The sequence below is a fragment of the Poeciliopsis prolifica genome, unplaced genomic scaffold, assembly GCF_027474105.1.
Source record: "Poeciliopsis prolifica strain line A6 unplaced genomic scaffold, Auburn_PproV2 SCAFFOLD029, whole genome shotgun sequence".
NCBI classification, from domain to species: Eukaryota; Metazoa; Chordata; class Actinopteri; order Cyprinodontiformes; family Poeciliidae; genus Poeciliopsis; species Poeciliopsis prolifica.
The window spans coordinates 4,848,832-4,863,753 of record NW_026562404.1 but is presented as its reverse complement, the minus strand read 5'-3'; the positions used below and the strand labels follow the sequence as shown (position 1 = coordinate 4,863,753).

Sequence of the window (14,922 nt, the reverse complement as noted above, 5' to 3'; positions counted from 1 at the left end):
TATGCTATCTTATGTTGCTTTTTCTTCGTGAGATGCCACATCTTTTGCAGCCAACCTTGTGTTCAGTTCCTGCGACTGCTTCTAGAAACCAAACCCAAAAAGTCAAAACCAAAAACCATAAGCGAACAAATCAAATATTTCCCGCTTCTCCTAATGAGAAGCATACGGTTTGTACACATACGTGCACAAACACAAACTCTCTTTACGCTGCGCCGCTCTCGCTTGTAGGTGTCATTTGCTTCATTAGTAGCAGCATCCATCAGATTCTGTGCCTGCAGTACAAAAAAAAACCTAATTGCATGCACACCCTGAGTGTCATGTAGAACATAAGAAAATGTGATGCATACAAAACCCCCACATCCTCATGCTACTCATCCTCAAAGACAGATGAGACACTCAAGAGTCCCATTTACCACCAAAGAAGTGACTGAACTGTAACGCGCACACTGCAATCTCAGAGGCAGACGCTCCACGCAGTCCTGCAGTGTGTAACCTGCGAGATACTGACTGTGGCAGATCGGTTTAGTGTCCATACAGCAGGTAGCTAATGGTGTTAGCTCAACCAAAGAGGGACAATCATGACGTTATGAAATTACATGGAAGAAGCTATTAGAAGTGACCTTCTCTTCCCCCTCCCTGCTTCCTTTAATCCTCTGCACTCCGTCTCGCAGTCAACCCTTTTTCTCCTTCTTTATCTCACAGTCAGCCTCTCCTCTTTCCTGCCTTTCCTCTGAAACAAACAGCTTCTTCCTTGTATTCCTCCTCGTGTTGACGCACATCTTGACCTTCACCAGGGCTGCTTTTTTTTTTCCTTTTTCTTTTTGCTTCATCTGCCTTTGTGACGACGTGCTAAGTGAAGACACTTCAGCGAACATGTTTGTGCGCAGATATTTGCTCCCCAGAGAGGAAAAAAAAATTAAAGGGAGATCAGTGGGATGGAAAAAGGAGATTTTAAATGTGTGAACTAGTAAAGCCTTTGGGGATCAAAGCGGAGACAGGCGACCCAGTAAAGAAAAAGAAAAAGGGAATATAAAGTCGACATCAGTGTAGTGTCTGCCGGTTTGCCCTGAAACGAGATTCAGCAGCTCAACACAGTTGGAGATGACAAATCAGCTGCATCAACCCAAACAGAACCTTGGGGGGGAGAAAGGGCCACTGAGATGGATGCTTTTTCACACCAGAAACATCTCCAGAATTTACACAGAGATGGTGATTTCACATCCCTGCAGATCATTAATATTCAAGTCAGCTGTGCATATAAGAGGAACTGTGTTGTTGGATCAGCTTCAACGTATGCAAGGGAGCACGTGAGCTTCACTTGATGGGTCCCATCAAGTGAAGCGCAAGTGAAGTTGCTACCTGCATGCTGCAGGTAGCAACGTCTGAGGCGGGGCGTTGCCGGCAGTCCTTCAGACAGGGAGAAGAGGAGGGAGCGGTCCCTGGGGTCAGATGATAAGTGGCCTAGATAGTGCTGCAGGACACAGCTGCCAGCCGCTCATGTGATACGCCTGGAAACGTGGCCATCGCCATAGGGAACACAGACACGGCACCACCTGAAGGGAGGGGCAGGCGGTGGGTGTAACCTTTGGTCTCCAATGCAACAAATAGACAACTGAGACTATTTGTCTTAAAGAAGAACTGCAGCCGTGAGGATGAAACAATCAAAAGAATGTTCATCTGCTGCAGTCCAGAATGTTTCATGTATGTTGATGAGCATGTTGCTCATACATGTGAGTTAAAAGCACTAAAAAACCTGCTGGTGATCAGAATGAGCAGAAACTCAAAACACTTACAGCTCTTAATAATAATAATAATAATAATAATAATAATAATAATAATAATAATAATAATAATAATAATAATAATAATAAGTCTACTGAATGCAGTTTAAGAGCAGGTCTTGGTAAAAGTTGTCTTTGGTTGAATGTAAATGAGCTGCTGAAAGAGCAAGGTTAATCAATTCTTTGGTGAAACATTTGCATGGGAGGACTGCAGTGGCTTAACCGCCCTGGTAGTGGACAGATTATGTGCGTGCGCGTATACGTGTGTGAGCTCACTCGACTGGGCTTGCACAGACATGCAGGAGTCACACATGATTATAACAAAATTAAACAAACGCGCTGAGATGCGTTCGCTCAAGCCAAACGAAGAAAATTAGCAGCTGTATTTGTAAGCCAGTGCCAAACAGACATGATTATAAGATTAAGAAATAATAAACTGATTTACTCTACGTAAGGCAAATATCACTGGTTTTAAGGTCTAAAGGCTCAAGCCACTATAATAGCAGATTTCTATCTGTTTTTTTTAACCCAGTAAAATTCTCCTGCACACTTTTGTTAATTGATGATAAAAATAAAAGTCAATCAAGATACGATTGTTGTTTTGTGGATATGTTTAAAAGAGATTTATCAAGTGCATGGCTGTCTATTGCCTTAGCAACAACGACTGGGCTCCAGCTCCCCCCAATTTCAATGCAAGTGTTGACAATCTGAATTAACTGTTGCATTGATTTTTCTGTTATGAATGGAAATCTTTTTCTTCCTGCTGTGTTTGCATTGGGCTCTTCTTTGTGCCTCTCTCCGTCTTGTCACGCTGCAATGAAAAGTCAATTTCCCACATTTGCAATTGAATTTGCCAAATTTCGGATGATTGACGCAAACCTGACTTTTTGTGAATGGTTAACATTTGAAGGTCTTTGCTGGGACAGGTTCTGTGTGGAGCAGCCTTTAAATAATTACACACCTTACTAAACTGTAAAAATCTTTTTCATCTCAAAATGTCTGCATCCGTTTTCTCAATTTCTGTACAGAAACATTTTGAAACAGAAAGGAAACTGCTTGGACACCCTCAACCTTGGACAATATTTGCCCAATGAAGGCTATGGAAAACAAGTCTTAATATTGTCTGAATAAAGGTTGGTACAAACCCTATGGAGAGGCATAATATATCATACATGCATATATGATCTGATATGAAGCTACTTGGTTATGGTTCAAGTACCTAAAGAAACTGACCAAAGAGTTGGCATCAGTTAGTTAAGGATGATACTTTCATCTTCGTTGGCAGAGTTTACTTGCACAAAGTATGTACTAGATCTCAGATGTTATGTTCGGCAACCTCATGATGTGGTTCACTTGGTAACTGCAGGTCATGACCTTCAGCATGCTCCTATAGTGGGAGCCGTGTCTGAGGTTTCAGGTTTCAGGTTTCAACCTGAAAAAGATAGATCACTCCTTCCAGGATTGGGCGTCTTTCTTTGCCTCTGGTAAAAAGTTCAAGTATCTTGGTGTCCTGTTTATCAGCGATGGTAGAATGGAGCAGGAAATGGTTTGGCAGAAGAGGGCTTTGTCTTTAGTAGAAGGGGCATTGCTGGGTTCTGCTGTAATGAAAAGAAGAGTCGAGCCAAAAGCAAAGCTCATGATCATCTCTGGGCACCTAGAGCCACGAGACGAATCACAGGTACAAACAGCTTAACCACGTTTCCCTGGTCTGATTGTTGGGCTCACCCTATGAGATAAGGTAAGCAGAACTTTGTACAGAGTCACTCCTCCAACCCATCAAAAAAAAGGACCATCTGACCAGAAAGAGTCTCCATTTGAAGGTGAATCCACGATCTTGTTCTTTCAGGTACATCTCAATGAAAAGAGATCCCAAGGCAGATCCAGTTCCCTGCGAAGCAACGATATTTCTCTTATTGCCCAATGAGATCTCCCAGAGTGTGATGGAGACCAAGAGAGAGGGATGCCTCCGTCTCCCTCCTGGACCATTACTTGTGCTGGTTAAGAGAAAGGCAATGGATGAATGGATGGATGCCATTAAAGTATACAGTAAATCAAATCATGTATGAAAAGCAGTCATCCTCCACAGCTTGCCGCACAAATCCAAATTTCAGATTTGTAAACACATGCACACAGAGAGGAAGGAGTACATGCAGCTGTAGACCGCCGGTTTGGGTTAATCATCAAGTCAGAGGAGTCAGTTTAAGACGATTTGCCTCCCATTCAAATGTGGCTGACAGAGGATGAAAGACAGCCGGGAGATGCGGGGAAACGGAGTTTGCATGGTGATGTGGCTCCTGGGCTTCAATTTAACCAGCACACACAGCCGGCGTGTTTGTGTGCGAGTGTTTACTCGAGGTGCGACGGGTTAGTATTGTTATGCGTTACTCATTTTGTTGGTGGTGGTCTGTGTCGGTCCATGTGTGCGTCGATTCCCGCACATCCCTTCTCTTTTCTCACTTCCCTATCACCATGACAACCTCCTGACTCCAGCTCTACCGCACGCACGGCAAACATCTCTCTCCCTGCCTCTCCCCCCACTCCACATGTTCGCCTCCTCCTCCCCTCCATCTCCATCCCTTGCTCTCATACGTCGACTCTCTCTCTTACTTCATCTCCTGTCTCCTGCGTCTCCATCTCTTCCTCACTCCCTATCTCTCGCTTTTTCTTCTTATGTCTACATACGGCTGAAAGAGTTTCTCCTTCCTGACTGTCATCCTCGCCAAGCTTCTATCTTTCTTTTGCACTCCTGTCATTTCACTCCTGCTCTGTTCTTTGCTCCCTGCTGATTGCCTTTTGCTATAAGTATGGAGCACCACTCCCCCCGCACCACTCCTGCTCTATACTCCTTTTCTCCCTCCACCTGCAAGATTTTGCTAAAGAAAACCTTGCACCCTAAGCACAGCCAAGATAATACTCAATTTAATTACAGGTAGCATCCTATCAAACTCTACCATCAACCTCTGTGAACTTGGAGAGAGTGAAGCCAGTCGAAGGGGAGATTTGCCAGCTGGCAGTGCATCGATACAGTCCCTCAACCCTAAGTGGCTCTCTAACTCCCATCACATCTGTTATCATCAGGATCGGGAATCCGGCTTTGCTCTGTAGCTAAATCAAATCATGACCAATCAGACCTGTGGCGGGGATGCATTTGAGCGGGAGCAGCTTGTGTTTTCCAGCGGAGGAAGGCCGAGCACCATCAAACGCTGTTCTGTTATCAGAGGCCCGCAGCCCCGTTTCTGCACCAGACCCCCGTCTCGGTAAATCCCCCCCGCCCCATGTGTCGAGGCTGCTAAAACTACATCCACACAGCAGCCCTCTGTAGTGGTGCAAAGAGATCAAGGACATGACATTTTCCGCAGCGCGTTCCAATTTTTCAGCAAGACGCAATATGAAAGAGGGTAAACAGACAACTTGCATTTGCACCAGTCTGCATGCGTATCATCTGCAGTCAGATATTTAAAGAAAGTGACAGGCTTTATATTTTCTGCCCCTGGAGAGAGTCTGGCTGTGAATATGTGCAAAAAGTGACGCTGCACTCTTCTATATTTATATTGCTTTGCTGAGATGCAACACTGGATTAATAACAATATCGGCCCCTGGGCTAGAGCCGGTTTTGGTAGCAGAACCATATCCACACATAATTCTTTTATGCATGCAAATTAATTTTCAAGGTGTTTGGATCTTGTTGGCCAAAACAACATACGTTCTGCCCTTTTTATAAAGTTCCCTTTAAAAATAGCATAATTCTAGGAATGTTTTTTATCTACACAAAAAAAAAGCTCAGAGATTAGAGGTGAATAATCAATTTTCAAAAATCAAGATGATGAGACAGAGCAATTTTTATCCCATGGACTTAAAGGTGAAAGGACTTGCTTCTGAGTTATGTATACAACTCATTTGCACAGTGCAAATGGTTTCACTGTAATGTTTTTGGTGTCAACACCACTTTTCAAAGTTTGTGTTTTTTATTCAGTAGAGCTTTGCAAGTTTTTTTTATCATTATGAAGTCAGTCCTGGTTCTTCAAAAGAAAAGCATTTGGTGTCTGGTGTTTAATTTAATAATGTGACGTTAACAGGTACAATTTATTCTGGTTTTCTTTAAACTAAATACCTGTTTCTGCTTCTAGTGTGCATAAAACACCCTAATAATCTCAAAACAATTTACGGTGGCTAATATTTTTGCATGTTAAACTAACTGTTCTAAATATTAGAAAGGTGTTAAATATATATGTATGAATTGGGTTTAAGCTATTTCTTGGGAAAATCCTTCAAATAAAGTTCAGCCCAGCAGCTGCAGCCGCATCTCTTACTCAAAAATGTTTCTTCTGTTCTGGCAGATGACAGAAAGACTTTGTGTCCAACGCCATAGCGGGAGACGGAAAGAAAAACAGATGCAGAGAGGTGAGCCTCAGCGAAGCAGAGAACACCGCGGTGACCTTTGCCTGTGGCTGGAAAACCAAATGGGATTTTCTTAGAGAGTTTGAGCCAACAAGCTCTGACAATTCTTACTGCCACTTCCACGGTTCACACACAAAACAAGCTGCTTATGCACTGCAGTTAATGTCCTGAAAATACTCCCCCAGTCAGGCTTACAAGCAGCTTAATGTACACAGATACACACCTCTATGTGGAGAAAATAAACCCGACGCAGTATTCTGGCACACCTAATCCCCTGCTACAGTGGCAGATATCTAAATCATCCTCCACCCTATGATAGCTGAGTTTAAAACACGCTGACGCTGCTGCTTCCTATATAGGACACACACAACAGCACTTCAGCGACTCATTCCAGCTGGTACAAGCCCAAAAACAAATGTAGGAGGGTGTCCGTTGTCTTCCTTCAAAATAATCTCTCTCTCATCCTTCCCCTAACACCAATTGCCTGTGGGACCCCAGAAGCAGGGATCTACTCCCTGGACAACATGGCAGGATCTTAGAGGTAATCAAACCCCTTTACCACATCAAGTCAGTGGGTCAAAGGGGTCAGTCTCTACCTCAAACGAAGGAGTTCGTTAGTGTTTTGCTTGCTGAGCTGGGGTAGAGTGAGAGATTGACAGACGGATTGGGGTCTGGTCTGCAAGAAGGCGAGCGTCGCTCCTGTCAGGGAGAAAGAAAATCTGAGTCCCAACGTAAGCTCTTCATCTATCCATCTATCCATGTTCCAACCCTCACTTGTGGTAAATGGTGAGGTTATGAAACACTGATCATCACTGAAGATACCAGATGTACGTGGCTAAAGGCTTTTGTCCTGTCGCGTGGCTTTGCTCTGTTTTACAGATGGCATGAATAATATGAAGTAGATTGGATATGTTTTCAGAATGCCTCTTGTGTGTCAGGACAAGTCCAAATGATAGACTATAGGAGATACCCAGAACATAATGGAGGAACTATTCACCTCCCTCTGATCTGAGAAGATCCCCAGAATGAACTGGTAAGCGTCATTATGGAAACAGTTGGGTTTCCAGACCTGCTAACTCCACCATGACCCGATCTCAGGTAAGCAGAAGACGGGGGAATGATGCCTGGATGGAAGTCAGAGACATTTTTTTCCTTTTATTTGCAGGGAGAGGTGAAACCAGCATTTCTGACACCTGTCGCAACAGACGGATCAAAACACAGAGAACAGCTCAAAGCCCTGTCACTATAACTTACTCCTTGCTTCTTTGTCTGCACGGCAATAACAAGGCTGGTCAAAACACTGCTCACATTAGACAAAAATACAAAGGGACAAGGGATGTTGGGCGTGAGACAAGCAATTATGATGAAGATGAATAAATACAAGAACGGAGAATGAAGTCTTCACTAACTATAGGAGGCATGCCTCTGCCTGAGCACTTACCGCCATTATCATCAGCAGAGGATCTTTATCCTCCCATTCCTTTCTTGGGCGCCTATTTATCTAACCACATTGTCCTCCTCTTCACTAAAACTTCCTGGCTATTGCCCTGAGCAGGAGCAAACTTTAGTGCTTTCTATTAAGATTGTTCCTGATAGAAAATGTCCATTCATTCTCTCAGCAGCCGCCCCATTCCTTCTGTTTATAATTACCTCATTAAGCTCATTAACAGTGTCTGGACGCCTCTGTCTGTTTTTTTGTTTTGTTTTGTTTTGTTTTTCTTTGCTTTGACTCTTTGGGGTTTGTTTTCACAAAACCGTCTCTCTCTGACATCTGCCCCCCTCCGTTTTCTTTCTTCTTGTTGCGCCTGTGTTTTCTCCCAGGGGGATTACCCCATTCATCCTGCCTTCACACTGACAAGAGGCCTCACCCCAGACGCCTGCTCAGTGCTCCCTGCCACATCGTTATGTCAAAAGGACTCAACAAACGTATTTGCCTCGCCGTTGCAAGTGTGGTCACAGAAACATCTCAGATCAGTCTTGGCGTAAACAGACGAGATGCGCTGTCTCGTTGCTGCAGCTCGGGCTTGTTTTGCAGCTCCGCGGCCGATTAAGTCTAATGAATTCAGGGAGCGAACCCAAACAAATCCAACTCGGTCCTGATTTAAATTTTTTAAAAAAAGAACACAACATCAGACCAATCTTGCAGGAACAGTTACACAAACATTATGATTCTCTACAGAGAAAGCAGGAGGCAAAGTGACTCTGGTTAGAATCAAACAAGGGATGGTAGAACTTCTTTTAGTAATTACGAAGAACACTGTGGAGGCAACATTATGCAACCGCTTTTATTCACTTTTAAATTCCATGAAATGTGCACAAGGTTTACAAAACTAACAGAACCTTGCAAAACTATTAACACCCCTAATTTTGTTCTTATTGTATTGGTATTTCAGAATTTTCAGATCAACAAATGAATTGTAAAGTGGAAGGAACTTGCATTTTGCAGACATTTAGTCCCAACAGTTTGTTAAACAATTTCCTACATCACTTATGCCAATCAGCAGCAAGGTCCTTCTTACAGCTCATCTTGATTTCTTTCTTTTCACTCTTTACTTGTAAAATGCATGACTCACACAGTTGCATTGACAAATGGTCCCAGCAGAGCGGTGGCTCTACGCAGCTCCTCCAGCTCATAGAGATTTTAAAGCTTGCAATAAAGTTTTAAAACCTGTTGCGGATTTAATGTAGTCAATAATTTTCTTTGACCTGTCGGAGGTTTTTTCTTGATTCCCTGTTTGTTACCAAAGGTTCTCCAACCTCACACCTTTGAGGCTCAATAGCGACTTTTGAAAGGAAATTGGAAGCTCCGGATATTTTTTGTGGCATCTGAGTAAAGAAGACTGACTATAAATAAAAACATAGAGATAGTTTTAGGTCTCCTGCTTCATATCTTCTGAGCGCTTCACACATGTCTAACCATATCCAAATCCTGTACAGATATGATGCAAGTTAAAATATGACATTTCCCAGATATCACCTCTGAAGATCACCTTACCTTCCTCTTTTCTTTATCTTCTCATATTTCCTTTCTTTTAAATGGTTTGCTTTCACTTCACTTTGATCATTCTCCTGCAGCTTGTAATCCTATTTTTGCTCGTCTTTTCTCACCATCCCCCATCTTTGTCTCCAGCCCTCTTGCCTGACGTTACCCCTTTTTAACCTTGTCTGCCCCCTAGTCTGCTGTCCTGCAGCCAGCGCCTGCATGCCTGCGGTGGGTGTAGTGTGTAATAGGATGGCACAGTAGGTGCGATTAAATTAAGCAAGTGTATGGGGATTACAACCCACTCCAAACGTGATCCATTCCCACGCTTTGTAATCCATCTCTAATGAATATATCATGGCTGACACAGCAGATAAAAAAAAAACTGCCTGCAAGAACCTCCAGTCACAACAACGCACCGAGACACAGAAAGGAGACAGAACCAGACAGCTTGTTTTCTTACAGCTCCAACTCGAGGATGCTGCGTCAGTGTGAGTGTGTCTGTGTGTATTAAGCCCCATCTGTTTCGGCTACGGCTTGTTTAAATGAAGTCTAGTTCTGGAGTGGGGAAGTGCCGAGCAAAACCACAATCAATATCGTTAGGTGTAAACACACTAAATAAGAGAGCCATTAGGTGGATTCATAACACTCAGAGGACAGTTTTTTTTTTTTTTTACATGTGAGAGAAGAATGTGCTGCACAACTCACAAACACAACAGCAGTCCTGTTTTTACTGCCAACCTTCATTTTCATTCAGCATCAGTCTAGTTTACAATTAGAAAGTCAAATCTTCAAACTTTGAGAAAACATTGATTAGGGAAGCAAAATCTCTGCAACATTGCAATCCAGTTTGTCCCCTCAGGGAACATTAACAAGGGAAAAAAAATCATGCCAATGATTTATTATGACTGTTCCACTTCACAGCCAAAATGTAAATAAATTTCAGGGGAAAAAAAAAAGAAAAAAAATCATCAGCTTTGAGAATAGCTCACAAGATTTGGATTAAAATGTCCAGCAATAAATATAAAATATCACCAGTGCACACACATTTGCACGTGTTGCCACTGCGATTTATTGGAGGAGTACGGAAAGTAGCAATTAAAGTGTTTTATTGAATCTAACCATTGGCAAACATAAAAAAGTGAGCAAGTATCAAAGTCTTTATAAGGGCACGAAAGAACATTTATATCTTCAAAGGGGGAATCCGACCAGAAAAACACGCGCTACAGATAAATAATGAATTGCAAAAAAACCGAAAGCCCCCTTTAAAAACCTCAGCTGTGTTGTAAAACATAAAGCAAAGCACCAGCCCTGCAGTACAGAGATATATAGTATACCCCAAGTTTCATTAAAAATGCAGCCAGCCTCTCAGCAACAGATCAATAAATTAGTAAACCAATGTCCCTTTAATGAAACACCCTGTGAAATGTAATGAAAATCAGAAATTAGTAATAACATAAATTCCCCAGAGAGTCCCAATGTTACTAATGCAGGCAATAGTGTCCAAATATCAATATCGGTTAATAAGTGCATTAGACTGAATCATATTGAGATATAACAGCTTCTTTATATTGATCGATAGTCAAATATTTGGGCACTTTTTTCCTCTTTACACCGAAAACAAACAAAGCATTTTTCACATTTTTTGCTGAAACAGAAACATTAATTATTCTCTGCAATGCCATTACACTCCAACTGAATACTAAATCTATCCAACCATTAGCCATTTAGCAAATATTTTTAACCAAAGCCACCACCAGATTTCTGTCTTTTATGAATAAAACCCACTAAACCAAGTCTCTAATTGATGCACGTTCATGTCATTCGCCTCTTCGCTCATATGGATCGTGATTCATCCTCTGCAGACAAGTAAGTAAAGAAGAAAATCTTTGACTATCAACAAAAGAGCTCATAAAAACAGCTCTTTTTTATGATTCTGTGTCGTTTTGGGAAACACAGAATGAGTTCAGGCTAATGATAGCTGTGGACAATGAAAGCCTCTTTGACGGAGCTGACTGGACCAAACTGAGTGACGCTGCGGGGAATTCTCTCTGTGACCGAAACAAAGATGTAATTTTGTCAGGGACAGGGAAAAAAAAAAGATGAGGATGGTTTCAGAGGGGCAAACAGAATGACACATATGGAGCTTCCTGTCTGTCATAATTTATGTTTAATGCGCAGCTTCACTGTCGCGTTGTGTTGCGGGCGGCTGCACTTGTTCTCCCAGTTGAACAGCACGTTTTCAGGAATCTGAAAATGTGCCATGTGTTCTCTTTGTTCCTGCATTAAGGTAGCACAAAGTTCAGCATTGCTGAATGCTCAACAGGAATGCTTTGGTTTTGGGGGTTTTCTTATTGCTTTGCCAGTAATTCATTTCCTGGCTGGTTTCAAGGAGCTTCGTCATTTTAAGTGGCCATATCTTCCTTGATGCCCAAAAGAGTTCTGTGCTTCTTGCCCTCTCGCCGTGAAAGCTATAATAAGGCAATTCACTCTGACAAATTAAATTCATTCTCATACATGAAGCCTTCGTTTGAGCCATCGAAGGTTCAACAGGGTTGAATTTATGAGTCTTTGTCTGGAACGCTCCTTCTGGGACGGCTAACGTGAGCCATTATTTTGATTAAGATCTCAATGTTTTCAACACTGCATGAACGCTGATACCGCTTTTGAAATGAAACAAACAGAAGGGAGGTGATTTAGGGTGTGAAAATAGGATAACTAAAGTTGTAGAAAGAGGGCAGTTTTGTTGTGTGTTTTTTTTTGAAAAGATTAAATCAGAAAGAAAAGAAAAGAAAAACTGCCTGCTTCTTTCTTCGGGGTTTCCTTCTGCTGCCTCGTGTCACCTTTGCAGATTTTGGTCGCACCCCTCCTCCTGGCCTCCTTCCCCTTCCTCCTGTATTCCCTCTAATCATTTACCACAGCTCGCCTGTCAATCCACCTGACCCTTAGCTCTCTAAATCACCACAATGTATTCTGCACCAAACCCTGACAGCATGTCGACATGATCCCGTGCTTGACACCCAGTGGGCTGACTCCCATCTGCACAAATCTAAATCAAAAAAGCCAAGCCCCAACCAGAATAGGGGGATGAATGGGGTGGCAGTGGTTTTCAGTTTGGCAGCATCCTGCAGGTGCACATGGATCCGAACGCTGAACTACAAGCACAACTTCCCAAAGAAAGATACGAGCTTACGAGCCTGCAGAGTTTGTAACTGCAGCCACCGTCCTTAAAGCTAAAACCGCTGAGTGTGCGGTTTGATCATCAGCAGACGCTTAAGTAATGAGGGCAGAGAGGCAACGTTAGAAAATGTTTAACTTGGTGCCCTGCATCACCGTTGAGTGTTTGTTTGCTACAGACGCTGTGCGCCTCAGCTGCAGCTCGCGTGTGTTCATGTAAATGCGTTTGATGAGCAGGATGGCAGCACAGATGCCCTGCGGCTATAACAGGTGGCACAGGAGCAGCAGAGAAGCGCTGACCCTCTCTGACCCGGAGCTGCACCTTCCCTCCCACGCAGCGTCAGCTCGGCACTTCAGCACAGCCAACGGACTCTTAGAAACCAGGAGAGAAACCAGTCAGCTTGAGACGAAAATAGAAAGATTTGACCAAACATTGTTTGTGGTTTGTCTTCACTTCAGTTGTAATCCTTTGTAAAACTTAAACTAACCTAAACATCACTGCAGACATCAGCTTCTTTTGGACCCTGTCTCCATCAGGTAAGATAACAGTTTAATACAGTACGTTTCCCTCGAGGCCTGGCTTCTTTTAAAACGCTGCCTGATCCTGCCAGTACTTGTGGAGGACAAAGCTAGATGAAGTTAGAAATCATCTGCTGACTAGAGTCGCACAATTTCCAGCACAACTCGAAATTCACGTCTTTTTCTGATTAGTGCAGGCATCATCACTAAGCCATCAAAAGTAGCTGCAGGGCACAATTCACAGAGCGGACACTGTAAGGAATTGCTAAAGTCAGTTATTTTGAGATGTTCCAAAAAAATAAAATAAAATCACATGCAAAAAGCTGAAAAAAGAAAATGATATTTTCAACAACATATATGGAAAGGTCCATTCATTCCTTAATGAAGGGACAAGAATAGGAATAAATTTGCACTATTAAAGTTCTTAGAGATGAATTTAAACCCAATTAAATTGATATTGTGAGGTGAAAGCTTTACAAAACACCATCATCAGTGATCAGCCACAAATTTCTGATTGGTGCACCTAAAACACCAAAAGTCCACATTGCTCTCCATATTTTTTATACTTCCTCCACCGTCCTCCTCTGTCTGTTTTTTTGCTGCGTCTCTGTTTTGCTCCTTGCATAAATCCTGGTTTCCATCCGTCTCTAGGATGGAACTGTTCAATCAGGCAGCCGCCGTCAGACTGGAGATTACTTTGTGCACCAAACTGTAGCAGGGGGAATCATAGACTCCAAGTCCAGCTACCGACTAACAACAGAATCTCTGCTGCACCAGAGTCTCCCATGACGGCCCACAGATTTAGCCGCCACTGCCTCACAAAACTCATAGCAATGGATAGGATGATAATGTGGCCAGCAGTGGGTCTCCAGGGGAGGCAACGCTTCCACACAGAGGATCCATAAAAACTGACTCTTTGACTGCGAGGCGCCATTCAGCGACTCCATCTTCATCTATTGTGTGCTGCATGTTTATGGATGTTGCACAGATGGCAACAAGCCATTGTCGGGTGCAAGGGGCCTTTCTGCTGCCTCCAGAACCACAGAGGGGGTTCATCTGGGACAACCAGGACGCAGAGGGAGCTCCAACATGCACCGGCATGATGTTTGCCAGCGATTTTAATCATCACAGTATCAGACGTGTTTGTGCTCAATGTGCCTCCAGTACACCAGAGGAGAGAGAACAACCAACTCACAGGCATAGAAATAACTGCTTCTGGTGATGCAGATCTAGTAAAACTGGTGGAAAATATTTTAATATGATCGTCCAAAGGACATCCAACAGGCGGATGACAGCAGGCATCTGGAAGCACGCAGCCAGGTGACTTCCTCCTTTTTCTGTGGAACACCTCCACCGTCTGCTGCGTGCGCTGCCCCACCCTTTTTCCTCCTGTGGCTCCTTCAGTCTGAACGTCTCTCTTATTTCCCCTCTCCTGTTGATATCTGAATCTGTTCTTGCTTCCTTGGCAGTTGTTTTTCTCCTTCCACTTTTTGCTCTTTGCACCATTTCAAGAAATTCTGCCTTGGCAATCAAATCCTCTGCAGAAGATCACATAGTTTGTTCAGCTGCGTGCGTACGGCCGAGTTTCATCCTCTGCATCGGTGAAATTCCTCACATGCACATCACAATCAAGGGCTGTACTTAACATTGAGCCACGCAGCTATTAGCTGGGGGAGGGGAGGATATGATAGGAATTTAAAACTGCATAAACGAAGACGGGAAAATTTAGGAATGTAAGAATTGCTCCCACTTTTCTAAGAATGCTGATTGTCTGATGTTTTTCTGTGTTTTACATATCGCATGCTGTTGTAAATGCATACTAATGCAGCCAAACCAAAAAAAAAAACAGATAAAAATACAAAAACACAGTTTTCAGTGTATCATATTTCAAAACTTTCACCACATCAGATAACAAAGTGCTCATGAGGTGACTTTAAGCAGAAATTATGGGCATCCAGACGTTATTGAGGTGCTACAAATGTTCCCCAGCGCTGCTAAGTATTTAATATTAATGTCAGATGGGACCCTGTTGCATGCAATGCACTCAATACAAAATTTAAATGCTGC

The 14,922-nt window shown here is 43.0% G+C and overlaps 1 protein-coding gene across 2 annotated transcripts in view; it reads right to left on the bottom strand.

Annotated features, from left to right (window-relative positions):
* l1cama (L1 cell adhesion molecule, paralog a) overlaps positions 1-14,922 on the bottom strand; it is a 46,538-nt gene that overhangs the window by 31,046 nt on the left and 570 nt on the right. The window lies entirely within an intron of this gene.